The sequence below is a fragment of the Pelodiscus sinensis genome, chromosome Z (assembly GCF_052426305.1).
Source record: "Pelodiscus sinensis isolate ZL-2025 chromosome Z, ASM5242630v1, whole genome shotgun sequence".
Lineage (NCBI taxonomy): Eukaryota > Metazoa > Chordata > Testudines > Trionychidae > Pelodiscus > Pelodiscus sinensis.
The window spans coordinates 11,484,924-11,499,562 of record NC_143085.1 but is presented as its reverse complement, the minus strand read 5'-3'; the positions used below and the strand labels follow the sequence as shown (position 1 = coordinate 11,499,562).

Below are 14,639 nucleotides of genomic sequence, written 5' to 3'. Positions count from 1 at the left end.
TTGTCCTTCCTGTGTTCAAGGATACCACCTCTGTCTCTTGGAATCCTGGGGAGGTGGGGCTTGAACTCTTGATCTCTGGTGGCAGGTACCTTATCTACTGCACCACTGAAGGTACCCCCAACTGCCTTACCTTCTGGGCTTCCTCCCCCCCTTATCCTTCCTCTGTCCCAAGGGTGCTAGGTCCATCCATCGCCAAGCTCGTGTTGAGTCCACTTATCTAGTTCTATCTTTCTACTTTCCAAGCAGCAATTCTCCACTGACTATAGGCTCCCGTCTTACTCACTGAAATTTCTGTAGCCCCATATTCCTTCCCAGGACTCTTCTGTATGTACCCAGAGACCTGACTGGGTCTGATGAACCATCAGTCACATGACTTGGCTTGTGTGCTCCACCTGCCTCACAGGTGAGGCTGCCAGTGCCAGGCCCATCGCTCCTTGAAGGAGCCAGCTGCTGTGATGCCATTAAAGAGCATTTAGGCAGAGCCAAGTAGCCATCAGGCAAAGTGATACATAAAGATGCAGGACTAGTGGTCCTTTCCATCCCAACTGTTTCTGCACAGACCAGACACCATACTGTGGTAATGTGATTACATCACAATAGGTATGGGAAGGGTCTTGTCAGCAGAGGGAAGATATTTGCTTGTAAAAGAACCCAAAAGCAGATATTCTCAGAAGTGGCTAGTGATTAGGGGACCTCTGATTTTGGATGTCCAACTCTGAACACCTCAAAAGACTCTAATTTTGTTAGGGCAGAGGCTCAGCATTTCTGAAAATTAGTCCCCTTTAAGTGACCCCAAGTCACCACCAACATGGAGGACAAAATCTCTAGCTGCTTTTGAAAATTTTGACCTGGCTTCTTCTTTGAATCTCTTGGGCATGCAGCGCTGGGGACGAAATGAGACCTCACTGATGAAATATTGCACCCACCTTCTATGGGTGGGAAACAGAGCCGAACTTGCAAATGCAGAAGAACATGGAAACAATGCACAGTGAAGAGAAAATGTTCTCTGAGCTTTCTGGAAATGCGGTGCTGCCATTGTGGGGATTGGATTTTGTAACATGGATGTCTATTCACTAGCAGCTGGGCTGAGTCCCACCAGAGTATTTCACCCACCAGGCATTAGATACCAATCACGTTTTGTTTGAGGGACAGTTGGATGTGCAAAGTTCCATTTCCAAGCTAGATCTGTAACAACAGCGGTGACAAATCAACTATTATATGTATTTGGGTGTCAGTACAGTGGTGTGTAGCTTAGCCCTGTACATGTAACCGGGTCCCCTCACTGAGCAATGCCCCCTCAGTTGCTAGACAGAGGACACCACTCTCATGTGATAGTGGCTGAACTAAAAAACGTGCCGGCACTTCCCTAAGCAGCACCCAGGGGAATTTCTCTGCCCTGGGAGTAAGTGGAGATGGGCGATCTCGCTTTCTGCTTAGTCTCATCCTTGCCCTGTTCCAAGGCCCAGGGAAGTCAGCAGAAAGATTACCATTGACAGTGCGCGCAAGGATCACTTCTCCTCTGGTCCGACTCACAATGGTATCCTGAGACTAAAGGGAGAAGAGATGAACTAGCTAGTCATTTGGGCTTTTGAGCAATGGGCGCATGTGGCACACTTCTGCCATTTTCTCTGCAGTGTGTGTCTCTCAGGGACAGAGGACAAGAAAAATTCTAGTGCTCACCCCACTTCCTGTATCTCTGTGTCTTCAAAGAAAATGTACCGGCCCTGCAGAAAGGCAATAGGATTCCCTTCCCTCCTCCCCTCCCCCACCCTTTCTTAAAATTCATCTCCCTCAGCCATCCGGGGCTGTCCCTGCTGGAAAATTACTCTCACAAAACCTCCCTCAGCAGTAATTACCTAACTGGGGGGAGGGGAGGGGAGATCTATTTAGAATCCACTTCAGCTCAGGATTAGCTAATTAATTAACGGTTTCACTGACAACTCGAAGGGGAAGAGTGTGTTAAATGGGAATGCTACGGCGCTTGATTTATGTGATCTGACATCCACGCTCTCTCTGCCATCTCCCCGCCCCCTCCCCCTGCAGCCCTGCCATGAAAGGCCCATCCTCATGCCACATCTCCGGAGACCAGGGAGTGCTGTTCCTTACTCAGCGGAAGGACGGCAATGAACTGACAGAAGGATGGTGTGGGGAAGACAATGACGAGGTAATGAGACTGAGAGGGTTATTAAGTGGCAGATGAAGCCAGTAGCAGAATGGGCTACGGCCCACCGAGCTGTTTGGCTAGCAGGGCCACCCATCTGCCTCGTTTTGCCACGTGTTCACAAAGGCCTTGGGAAGAGAAAAAAATCAAAAGCCCACTGAGGGCATGGCTGGTGATTATGGCAAGAGTGGAGCTCTTAGAGGAAAAGGCAGTCAAGATTTATCCAAATGCATTTACCAGCGTCAGTCTGAACATCCATTCATCCCATGGGCCTTCCCATGTGTCTCGTTGCCAGCCTCAGGGCAGCATAGAATAGTGGTTTAGGAAATCTGTTTTCTCAATGTTCATGTTGTAGGTCCAGATTTAGAGGACAGAGTTCTTTCCTCTGAAGGTTCTGGGATACCGTGGAGAAACGGATGCTGTTTGGGAGTCTTCGGCTCCCTGTCCCTTTCTGGTGCCCTCATGTTAACGCTGCACCCGCCATGCCTCTCGGCTCGTTTTTGTGTGCTCGGTGCTTGATTGATGCCTACTTTCTGAAGCCCCGCCCACATTTGAAGGGGGAGGTCTTCTTTTGCTACAGTGAGCTCCACTTGCCAATCCTAATAATCAAATAGCCCATCACCTTTAATCAGCACCCAATACAATTCAAAGAGAAACGGCCACATTGCTGTATTTAGAAATAAAAACGGGAAGGCGTTTCCCCTGAATGCAACTCATTCCCAGGGCTAAAATGCCATCATTTTCATCACTTTTTTTTTGTATTATGACTTGAGATGATTTCACTCTTAGAAAAAATTACAAAGTTTCACACATTTGATTTAAGTGAAAATTTGTCAGTTTTACAGAAAAAACACCTGTTTTTTTTCTTTTGGTAGCAAAATGTCAATCTTGTTTTTCTTTCACTTACATCACCTTTTCTTGACATGGAAGGAAAAACAGTGATAAAACCATAGCTAACCCACAACATGTTTTAGTCTCCTCCCTTTCCCCTAAATTTCTGGCGAAAAAGTAAAACTTCTTCTCCTCCCCCTCTGCAGATTAATTATTTGCCTTTGTAACTTTTTATATGCACTCTGTAAAGTGGCTGGGATGTTTGCAGTTGATGCTATTTGGCATGAGATTTTTTCCCCCATTGTTTGAAAGCAATACCTTAACCTGAAACTTTTGTCTCTTTGTTTCCTTGTGCCCACAATCCTCCCCACCCCATGTCTTTCTGTCACTCTTCGCTGTTTTGTGTCTTGTACTGAGAGTGCAAGCCATTTTGGGCAGGAACCATCTTTTTGTTCTGTGTCTGTATGGTGTCGTGTTGTTGTGGTCCAGCTCTGAAAATCCTCAGTACTACAGCAACACAAATGCACTCAGACTACTAATTCATTGAGAATATATTTTTCTGTTCAGAAGAGTGTCTGGTAGGGATGGGAAGTTGATAAATAAAAAATTCATTCAAAATCCTATGGAATTCATTATCTGTTTTAAAAGAAAAAACATCAGCTTATGTCATCTATGCACTAGGGATGCAGGATACTTCCATTTAAGGGTATGTCTAGACTACAGAGATTTTCTGGGATACTGAATGTCTCCCAGAAAAGCTCTGCCGCTTCCAAGAAAAGCAGATGCGTTTTTTCGGCATCCTAGTAAACCTCGTTCTATGAGGAAGAAGGGATGTTCCGAAAGAGGATTTTTTTCTGACATTTGGTCCCATGTAGACGGCCAAATGTCGGAAAAGCCTCTTTCGGAAGAAAAGCAGAAAAAGATACGAAAATTGCAGTTTGCAATTTGTGTATCTTTTTCTGAGTTTTCTTTGTAGTGTAGACACAGACTTAGTTTTTGACAATCTTTCATTTGCTCATATGTGGATTTTTCCCACTACCCTTCCATGGGCTCTTGAGAATAGGAAGATGAGACACCTTAAAACTGTAAATTTCTACCATGGGTCGCTCTCCTGCTGTGTGCACTTAACTTCTTCAGCCCATTGACACTGAGCAGGTGTCATCAATTGCCAGAGCACCTTGTTCCTCTTTGCAAAGTTGGTTATGTCCACATCTACCTCTCCTGGAGTGGAAGAATTCTGGATCCCAGGACAGCAGATAACATAAGAGGATGCACTTAATCATGCTTTTTACTGCACCTGCACTGATGTTGGGAACACCATGAGCAGAAAGTAAGAGCTCTGCAGTGAAAGCCAATGAGAAGTTTGCCTGTTGGATTTCAGAGAACTCACCATAGGCAAAGTTCAACGTGTGCATAAGACTTTGCAGGACTGGGGGTCTGGATGGCTCATGGGGATTGATAATTGGGTTATGTAACCTTCCCTCTCTGGACAGCTGCTTCACATTCAGTCTGGATTGGCCATAGCCGAAGTTGTTACCTAGGTGAAGAGCTGGTGAGTCTCTGCTGTTAAGTAAACAGGTGTTTGGAAATTGGTAGTAATTGTCCACTTTGCTGGTAGCATGAATAGAAAAGCCAAGGTTTTGAACTGGGTGCTAGGCAGATCTTCTCTCTGACCTCTACCAGTGATCCCTGCAGGCCAATGTTGAATCACATTGATGGGACATACAGGGAAAACTCATATTTTTGTAGCTCATGTACCATTTCTGTGGAGAGAAGATTTCAGGCTTCAGGCTGTTCGTCTGCTCCCTTGCAGGATGGGGCTGGGGAGGTTCACTGGTACTGCAGACCCAGCCCTTCTCAGCAGGAGGTAAGAGAGGGAATGGAATGGGAGAGCTGACCACTTCCACACCAGTGCTAGCTTCTCTGAACAGGAGGTGCCTTACAGACTGATGGGGGAGAGCTTCTGTGTTAACTTCAGTTTCTGTCATCTGGGGATTGGAAGGAGCAGGGCAGGGCACTGTCTCTGAGGAAATCCAAGCCAGCAATGGTATGTATAGCACTTTGGCAGGAGGGCTACTCTGGGGGAACCTGCTGCTTGAGCTTGTATACGTAGCAGTGGGGCAGGAAGGCTGACTCTGGGGAAACTACCCTGCAGCCTGCTTCTACAAACCAGGGCAGGAGCACTGGTTCTGTGGATGTGCCCTGCCGCAGTCTGTCCATACAGCATGGGTCAGGAGCTCTGCCAAGGATGGGCAGCTCTCTCTAGCTTTAATCCTGTTTCAGTAACTTGAGTGCCAGAGGCAGAGAGTGGGTTAAAGCAAAATAAATGTTAAAATCCAAAATAAATAAATAATGGGGGCTCCTCTCTCTCCAGCCCCGCCTCTCGGCACTTAGATTGCTTTTTTTTTTTGATGGTTTCTAAATAGAGCCAGCTGATCGCATCTGGGAGTGAAATGAAACAGATTTCATTTTTCACACGCGGCACAATGGCTGCACTGACAAAGGAGGAAGGCTGCCCATTGTTCCACTCTGCCATCCTCACATCCTACCTCTGTACCGTGAATTAACCCCTTTCACCTCGGCCATTGTCACAACACCACTTCTGAGCTGCCAAACAAAGAAGCAAGAAAGCCCTCTCCATGTACAGAGGGGGGAGCACTGAAGGGGGGAGTGGGCCAAGACAAGTTTGGATGCAGGGCTGGTGTCTGTCATTTCTCTTTCTCTCCCTGTCTGTGGCTGTCTCTCCCTGTCTTGACTGTCAATCAGTAACAAAGGGGGACTCTTTCCTCTCAGCCGCTGCTCATGCAACTTTGCTTGCCATAAGCAATCTCCTCGTTTTACCTGCTTGGAGCCTTCCCTCCTCTTCTGCAAACTGCAGTACAGATCCACACAGGAGGGGGTGCAAGGCAGGGGAATTGTTTTCCACTGACCCAGACTCCCCACTCTCTTACTCCAGGGCAGGCCACTGGCATGAGCATTCTGACTCCTGATTAACACTGGAATGGGGTTTCTCCTATTCCTCTATACTGGGACTTTTGTAGGACAGTAGGTCACATGGAGCCATCTCCCTTCTGCAGCTTCATGGCTACTTTTTCAAGCAGTGATGATGGAGTTCAAAGCCAGTGTCGGGTTGCACCATTATGGGGATCTCTTAGCTCCATGTGCAGAGAAGAAGTTGGTATCCGCACTTACCATGGACCTGGTGATCTGGACTATCCCCACTGTTCCCAGCACAAATGCAGATAGATAAATGACCCCAACCATTTAAGGTTACCATTCAGCCCCTAAAGCTTTATAGGACAAGTACAGTTACCTCTTGAAGGTCAAGGGCTATATTTTCATCAAACCAAAACAAAATGATCTTGTAACATCATGCTCAGCAGAGTCAGGTTGTGTCTCTGATCACTAGGTCTGTCTGTTTGTTGTACCCTGCATGGAACCTGAAGGGAGAAGCTCAAGTTGCAGGAGGGAAAAGTTTGAAGGAGGCACAAAGAAGCGAGTCTGTGTGCACATGGCTGTAATGCTAGTGCAATGCTTCTGTAAGTTAACTGACAATGAAAAGCGAGTTCATAGTATATGTGGCAGAGGCGAGAGTAGTGAGACCCACTGCAAGAAAGAGTGTTATGTTATCAATAGGCAAACAAAGCTCTAGAAATGGAGCAAACAGGAAGGACTTGGGATCCTGGGAATGCTGGATTTCCAGATAAAAATATTTGCACCAGCATAGAATCAGTGGAAGCCAGAACTGAGTTTGCATACAAATAGGCCTCAGGGATAAAGATGAGAAAATGAAGGTTTTTTTTTTATTTTTGCCATCTCATTGGGGAAAAAAGAAGTGAAGCAAGACACTGTTTGTTACTAGGAATAGTGCCCAAAATACTGGAACAGCTGGTGAGTGTTTGATGAGTATTGTGACCCCAGACAGAACGAGACTATAGAGAGACATTAATTTTTTAACCCAGACCCTGAAACAGATGATGGAATAGTTATTTGCATTAGTAGAGCTGATAATTCCAGCACCCAGCTGGAACTTTGAAGACATAAAAGGTTTGTTTGTAAGACACCCTCTTGAGCTCAGAAGAGAGGTTGTTGAAAGAAATAGACTTTGCCCTAGAGAAATGCACCCAAATAGCAGGGACAGCTGAACTGTCCAGGGAAAGGGTGAAAACAGCATCATCCATTCATGCAGAACAAGTACTCGGGGTTCAAGCTGAAGCAGGACAGAAGCAGAGTAAGCAAGAATGCAGGTATATGCATTGTAGAATGCAACGCGCCAGGCAGAAAATACAATGTGTATCCCATGGGCAAGGAAGCAGGGGTGGGGATACAGGTACTTTATGGCTCAGTGCTGCTGTTCTCCCCAGGGAAAAAAGCAGCGGTGTATGCAAAACTTGATGACAAAGAAACTTCCAATGAAAAGAAGGGACTTTGCAATGTGACACACCCTGCAGAGGAAGGCTGCTAGACATTCAGCCATCATATTTGCAGCTATGCTATCAGATCAATGACCAATTTGAGTCCAGCTGGATTGTAATGTAATCCCATCAATGCTGATAAGCAGCAATCTTAGACTGGAGGAATGTAACCAAGGGCTGGGGATGTACAATAAAACCATCCTGAGGCCAGTGGGCAAATGCAGACAGGCAATAAGAAACCCAGTAAACATGAGATGTTACTGTAGTTTAGAGGAGTTGCCACACAGGAGAAGCCCCCACTGCTGGGCAGCAGGACAGTGCAAGTCATGGGTTTGATGGTAGAACAACTGCACCGTACCTTCAGCATGAGAGAGAAGGGAGAACTCTTACCTGGGCCCTGTCCAGCTGTCTAGCAGAATATGAGAATGTATTTCAAGGAAATGGACTCCGCGATGGCAGGTTGAAATCAGCAGTAGTCCTCTACTTGCAGTCCATGAGACTAATACAGTTCTAAGGCCAAAATGGAGTTCCCAGAAAGACTGCAAAGAAGATGCATCAGCACACACATAGCAAAGAGAAAATTTTCAGGTAAACTGAGGCTCTGCACTGATTCAAAACTGCAGAACAGAGCATGGAAAAAATAAGTTGCTACGCATAATGATTGAGGACATTCAACCTGATTTTTCTAGGGGAAAAGGGTTCTGTCTGTGATATCAAGAATGGGCCTATCTGACAGTCTTTGCTGCACCTTCTGGCAAATATCACTGGGAATGAATACGCACGGGAAGCTCAGCTCAGCTCAGCCACAGAATGTTTTAATGGAAACTGAACCAGGCACTGAATCCCAGGTATTGCAATTGTAGCCAATGCTATTTTTATTCTAGAAGACGATTTGAGGGAAGAGTCAATCTTGGACCATGATGCTAAGCTGTGACAATTCCCAAACAAGTACCATGAGTATGGCATTAAGTTGAATGCACACTAGCTGAAGTTGGAGAGGACTGAGGTCTCCTACACCAGACATCTGTTGACTTCTGATAGACTCCAGCCAGAACCTGAGAAGCTAAGTGCCAGTAAGGAAATGCCTAGATCTCAGGATGTGAAGGCAGCCTGTGACTTTAGGAATAGCCACCTCTTATTCCAGATTCTGTGTACACCTGTGAAAAACCCACGAACCACTAAGGCATTGATCCAGCATGGAAATGGTCAAAAACCCCAAAACAGTCACTGAAAAGAGTAAAAACAATCATAAGTGAATCTTCAGTTCTGGGTGTCTGGCTGGTGAGTCTTGCCCACATGCTCAGGGTTTAGCTGATCGCCATATTTGGGGTTGGGAAGGAATTTTCCTCCAGGGTAGGTTGGCAGAGGCCCTGGAGGTTTTTCGCCTTCCTCTGTAGCATGGGGTACAGATCACTTGCTTGAGGATTCGCTGCATCCTGGGGTCTTCAAACCATCATTTGAGGACTTCAATATCTGAGATATAGGTGAGAGGATTATTCTAGGAGGGGTGGGTGAGATTTTGTGGCCTGCATTGTGCAGGGGGTCAGACTAGATGATCATAATGGTCCCTTCTGACCTTAAAGTCTATGAGTCTGAGTCCTAAAGCATTATAGCCCCGCAGCACAGGTAGAGCTGTGTGATGTCTAAAGAGAAAGCCTGCAGGCAGTACAGGTGCAAAACCAGCAGCCCCTAACACATGTGAGAGCAGCTACACACAGAAAGGGGCTGTGCTCAGTAGGGACTTCTGGCTCTGCTGGGTGGGATGGCACAATTCCATCCAGTTCCCTCTGGGTGGGCATGAAGCCGGATCACAAGCCATTAGAAAGCACCAGGGAAAAGCCATTGCTGAGCAACCCAAACAGCTACATTGGGTGTTACTGAGATTCCAGTGCTGCAATGGGAGGATAAGGGACCACCTACGAAAGTCACTGCCCAGACACAATGCGCTAGGTGTACTTTCCAGAATACCACGTAGCTGGTTCTGTGAGCTAGAAGACAGAGTCTATCAACATGCTACAACACCCTTTCCTGTCTGAATGGAGGCTCCAGGCAAGCCAACAAAGCACCCTACATAATGGAATGCTATAGGCAGTATATATGACAGCATTGGCCAGAAGGCAAGGAGCAAGCACCATAGTCCATCCCATGTGATCTGTGTGCAAGATAGGTTTTCATCTCAGTCGAGAAAAAATAAAACTTGACATAAGGAGATGGGCACATACTCCACACCTGCAGATAGATGGTCAGCCTCACATCAGTCCCTGGGCAAATCATGAAACAAGTCTTCAAAGAATCCATTTTGAAGCACTTGGAAGAGAGGATAGTGAGCAGGAACAGTCAACATGGATTCACCAAGGGCATGTCATGCCTGACCAACCTGATTAGCTTCTATGACAAGGTAATTGGCTCTGTGGACATGGGGAAAGCAGTGGATGTGATCTATCTTGACTTTAATAAAACTTTTAATATGGTCTCCCACGGTATTACTGCCAGCAAGTTAAAGAAGAATGACTCGAATGAATGAACTGTAAAGTGAATAGAAAGCTGGCTAGATCATTGGGCTGAATGAGCTGATGTCTAGTTGGCAGCAAATATCGGAGTGGTCCTGGAGCCGGTTTTATTCAACCGGTTCATTAATGATCTGGATGATGGGATGGATTGTGCCTTCAGCAAGTTCACAGATGACAATAAACTGTGTAGAGCAGTGGTCTCCAACCTTTTTAACCACAAGATCACTTTTTCAAGTGAAGATCACTTTTTTAAGTGCAGTGTAAGATCTACCTCAAACCCAAATATCCTTGTCCCACTTCCTTCCCGCCCCTTCTCTGAGGCCTCACCCTGCTCACTCAATCCCTCTTCTCCCCATCCTCACTCACTTTCACCAGGCTGGGGCAGGGGGTTGGGATGCAGCTTTTGGTCTTGGGCCAAGGGGTTCGATCTGTGAGACGGGCTTAGCCCAGGGTTGAGGATTGAGGTCCAGGAGGGTTTTCAGGGTGCAAGCTCTGGGAAGGAGTTGGGTGCAGGGGGACTCATATCTGGGGCAGAAGGTTGGGTGTAGGAGGGGGTTCAAGGCTGGGTCAGGGGTTTAGGAAGCAGGCTCTGGCTGGGCACTATTTAACTGAGATGGCTTCCGGGTGGTGGAGCAGTGGGGCTAAGGCAGGTTTATTCCTGCCCTGGTCCTGCACCACTCCTGAAAGCAGCTTGTATGTACAGCAATGGCTCCATAGTGCCATGTGCTGCCCCTCATCTACAGGCACTGAGCCCACAGCTTCTACTGGCCACGATTCCTCATTACTGATCAATGGGAGCTGCAGGAGAGGTGTCTTCAGATAAGGACAGCATGTGGAGACCCCCTGCTCTGCCTTTCTCAGGGGCTGCAGGGTCATGCCAGCCACTACCAAGAGCAGCAATTACTACAGGGATAATTACTGCAGCCATGACAGGTTAGGTGTTTTAGAACTCACTCCTCAAAGAATTACATTTAAGCATAAGAGAGAAATGAAAATGATGAAATGCACAGACCAGTCAAAAACCCAAACCAACCCACTTTGCAAGCAGTGAAAGAAGTACCAATAATCCCTCACATGTGTGTTGGGTCAGGAGATGAGAGGGAAGGGCAGTGTGTGTTGTGAGAATGACAGACACACACACAGTGTGTGAGAGTGACAGAGATTTGCACTGCCAAGCTCCTTCCATCCCCTTCTCTCTGTGTGGAGACAGGGTACAGAAGTGCGGGGAGAAGGGACCCTTGACATCAGCGCCCCCCTCTTTTCCCTCCCACACGCTGCAGAGCGAGCAGGAGGTTCCCAGGGGGGCAGCTCCAAGGCAGAGGGCAGGAGCAGCATGACAGTGGGGGAAGGGGCAACTGAAGTGCCAGCTCTTGATAGCTTCCTGGCCAAACCCATCAGGATCCCCTGTCAGAGGCCCCAAGATCTACCTGTAGATCCTGATCTATTGGTTGGTGACCACTGGTGTAGGACATAGGGCTCAGAGTGATCTAGACAAATTGAATGATTGGGCCAAAAAAATCTGATGAGGTTCAACAAGGACAAATGCAGAGTCCTGCATGTAGAATGGAAGAATCTCAAGCACTGCTACTAGCTAAGCAGCAGTTCTGCAGAAAAGGACCTGGGGATTACAGTGAATGAGAAACTGGAGATGAGTCAACAGTGTGTCCTTGTTGCCAAGAAAGTTTAAAGGCTTAGCCCTGGTCTACATTAGGGAGTTATTTTGAAATAAGTTCCCTTATTTCAAAATAACAAGCGGAACATCCACACTACCAAGCCTATTATTTCAAAACGAGCCAATTAGCCCGTCATAAGACGGGATTTTCAGGTCTTCTCTCCTGAGCTCTCTCGCTCTGTCTCTCTCCTCCTACTGCCTCCCCCCTCTCTCTCAGCTCTTCTTCGCCTCCTGCCTCTCTCTCTGTCTCTTTCTTTCTCTTCTCCCCCTCCTGCCTCTCACTCTCCCTTTCTCTTCTCCTCTTCCTCCTGCCTTTCCCTCCCCCCCCATCTCTCCCCGCTCCCCCTTCCTCTTCCCCTTCCCCTTCCCTCCCTCCGTGGCACTTGGCTGAGTGCTGCCTGCTCAGCCGGGCTGCCGCAAGGGAGTGGGGTGGGGCGGTGACATACATGGCCAGGGCCGTGTACATCACCTTCCTCCCTTCCCCTCCCACCCTGGGGGAGCCCAAACAGCCCCTTGCGCTGCTGGCTCCCCCGGCGGCCCGGCTGAGGGGTGCAGCACTCAGCGCCACGACGGGAGGAGAAAGGGGGGACGGTGATGTACACAGCCCCACCCCCTGGCCGTTTACATCACCGCCCCACCCCCTTCCTGTCCCACCAGGTCCACCTGACCGGCGTTCAGCTGGGCCCCGGCAGGGGAGCAAGCAGCGGCAAGCGGCTCTTTGGGATCCGGCTGCAGCCAGTGGCTGCACCTCCCCCCCTCGCCAGGTTTGCTTCCTGCCTCCCTCCTCCTGTCCAGCCCCATGGCCCCCGATCTCTCCCCAGCTCTGCTTCTCGCCCCCTCTTCCTGCTGGCCAGCCCCACAGCCCCCCGGATATTCCCCCGCCAGCTTCCCTCTCCCTTTCCTCCAGCTCCCCCCATCCTCTCCTCCAGCCCCACAACCCCTGATCCCCCCCAGCTCTGCTTGCCCCGCCCCGCCCCCTTCCCCTCCCTCTGTGGCACCCCGCACTCCTTCCTCTCCCTCCATGGCGGTTTGGCCAGCCCCACGGCCCCCCGGATACCTCTCCCCGCCAGCGCTGCTTCCCTCTCTCCTTCCTCCGGCCCCCCCATCTTCCCCTCCAGCCCCACAGCCCCCAATCCCCTCCCAGCTCTGCTTTCCACCCCCCTTCTGGCCAGGCTCGCCCCCTTCCCCTCCCTGCACGGCGCGCTGCACCGCTCCCAGCTGAGCGGCTCCCCCGCCACGGAGGGAGAGGAAGGGGGGCAGGGCACTGACGTACACAGGGCGCGTGGCCATGTACATCAGTGTTACAGACGCACAGACACTGGGCTACTATATGTATGATAAGGGGCTGGTTAGTTTGAACTAATAGCTCGAGCTTTCCATGAGGAATAATGCTTATTTCAAAATAGTTATTTTGAAATAGCAGTAGTGTGGATGCTCCACTGCTGCTGTTTCAAAATAACTACTCCCCACAATAATTCAAAGTAATTACTTCCCAGAGCTTCCTGAGGCTCAAAGAGTATGTCTACACTACAGAGAAGATTGAAACTGCTGCTGTTGATCTTCCAGGGTTCAAATTAGCAAGCCTAATTAAGACAGCTAATTTGAACTGAGAGGAGCACTCCCCTCGATGCCAGTAACCCTGCTTTCACAAGGAAGAAGGGAAGTCAAAGGGAGAGTGTTCTCCCTTCGACTTCCTGTAGTGCGGATAGCACCAAAAGTCAAGTTAAGGTACTTTGACTTCAGCTACGCAATTCACGTAGCTGAAACTGCGTATCTTAACTCAATCTTGTCCCGTAGTGTAGACATACCCAAAAAGAGCAATACTCTATTGCAGTGCTCACCAACCGGTAGATCAAGATCTAGTGGTAGATCTTGGAACCATACTGTAAATATACCTTAAGTCGAGGCAGCACGTTCTACATTAAGGAAGCCTACCTTGGGCTAATTTCAAGGCTTCCCTGTAGTGTGGACCCACTATTTTGAAATTGTTATTTCAGGATAAATAAATAGTTTCAAAATAGTTTTTTCAGGAAAATAAGTTATTTTAAAATAATTTCCAGGTGTAGACATGACCATATTAAGCTCCATTAGTAGGACCATTGCCAGCAGGTATAGGGCAGTGATTATTCCACTCCATTCAACACTGTTGAGGCCACGTCTCAAGTATTATGTCCAGTTTGGGCCCCTCACTATGGAAAGGATGTAGATCAAGGATGGGCAATGTAGGCTAGTGAGTGGGCCGCATGAGTGGTCCTCTTTCGTCTCAGTGGGTCACAAGAGTGCCGTAACCAAGACAGTCTCTAAGGAGTAAGTATATTTTGCTAACTGTGCTCATTTACCTAGAATTTGCAGGGTGTTCTAATCGAACTGTAGAGGTGTTTTGGTTAGATGCAGAGAGAACACACAGCTCTCACAGTCAGCATTGTGCTCAGTCAGCACACACCTCACTTTGTTCCCTTGATTTTATGTGCACTTTAATAAGACCCGTAGGAAAAACAAAAATGTGGATGGAAACCAGTGGAATCTGGCAACCGTGCACATGGACAACAATAAACAACATGTCTTGAGGGCCACGCATAGGAACTTGATGGGCCACAGGCAATGAAAATGATTGGGGGGCTGAAGCTCATGACTTATGGGGAGAGACTCAGAGAACTGGACTTATTGAGTTTGCAGATGAGAAGAGCGAGGGGGGATTTGATAGAAGACTTTAACTACCTGAAGAGGGGTTCCAAAGAAAATGGAGAGAGGCTTTTCTCAGTGGTGACAGATGATAGAACAAGGAGCAATGGTCTCAAGTTGCAATGGGGGAGGTCTAGGTTGGATATTAGGAAAAACTATTTCACTAGGAGGGTGGTGAAGCACTGGAATGGGTTACCTAGGGAGGTGGAATGGGTTCCCTAGGGAGGTGGTTGCAATGATTTAGTTGGGGTTGGTTCTGCTTTGAGTTGGGGATGATCTCCTGAGGTCTCTTCCAATCCTTATCTTCTATGATCAGAAAACCAGGTTGACAGTCTGTAGTTCCCCAGATACTCCTCCCCTTTTATAAA

General features: G+C 48.1%; 1 long non-coding RNA gene across 1 annotated transcript in view; it reads left to right on the top strand.

Moving 5' to 3' along the window:
* The first annotated feature begins 2,039 nt into the window (after positions 1 to 2,039).
* LOC142818384 (uncharacterized) overlaps positions 2,040 to 14,639 on the top strand; it is a 129,849-nt gene continuing 117,249 nt past the window's right edge. The window contains exon 1 of the long non-coding RNA XR_012895878.2: positions 2,040 to 2,164. This is a non-coding gene — a long non-coding RNA (uncharacterized LOC142818384). The remainder of the gene's footprint in view (positions 2,165 to 14,639) is intronic.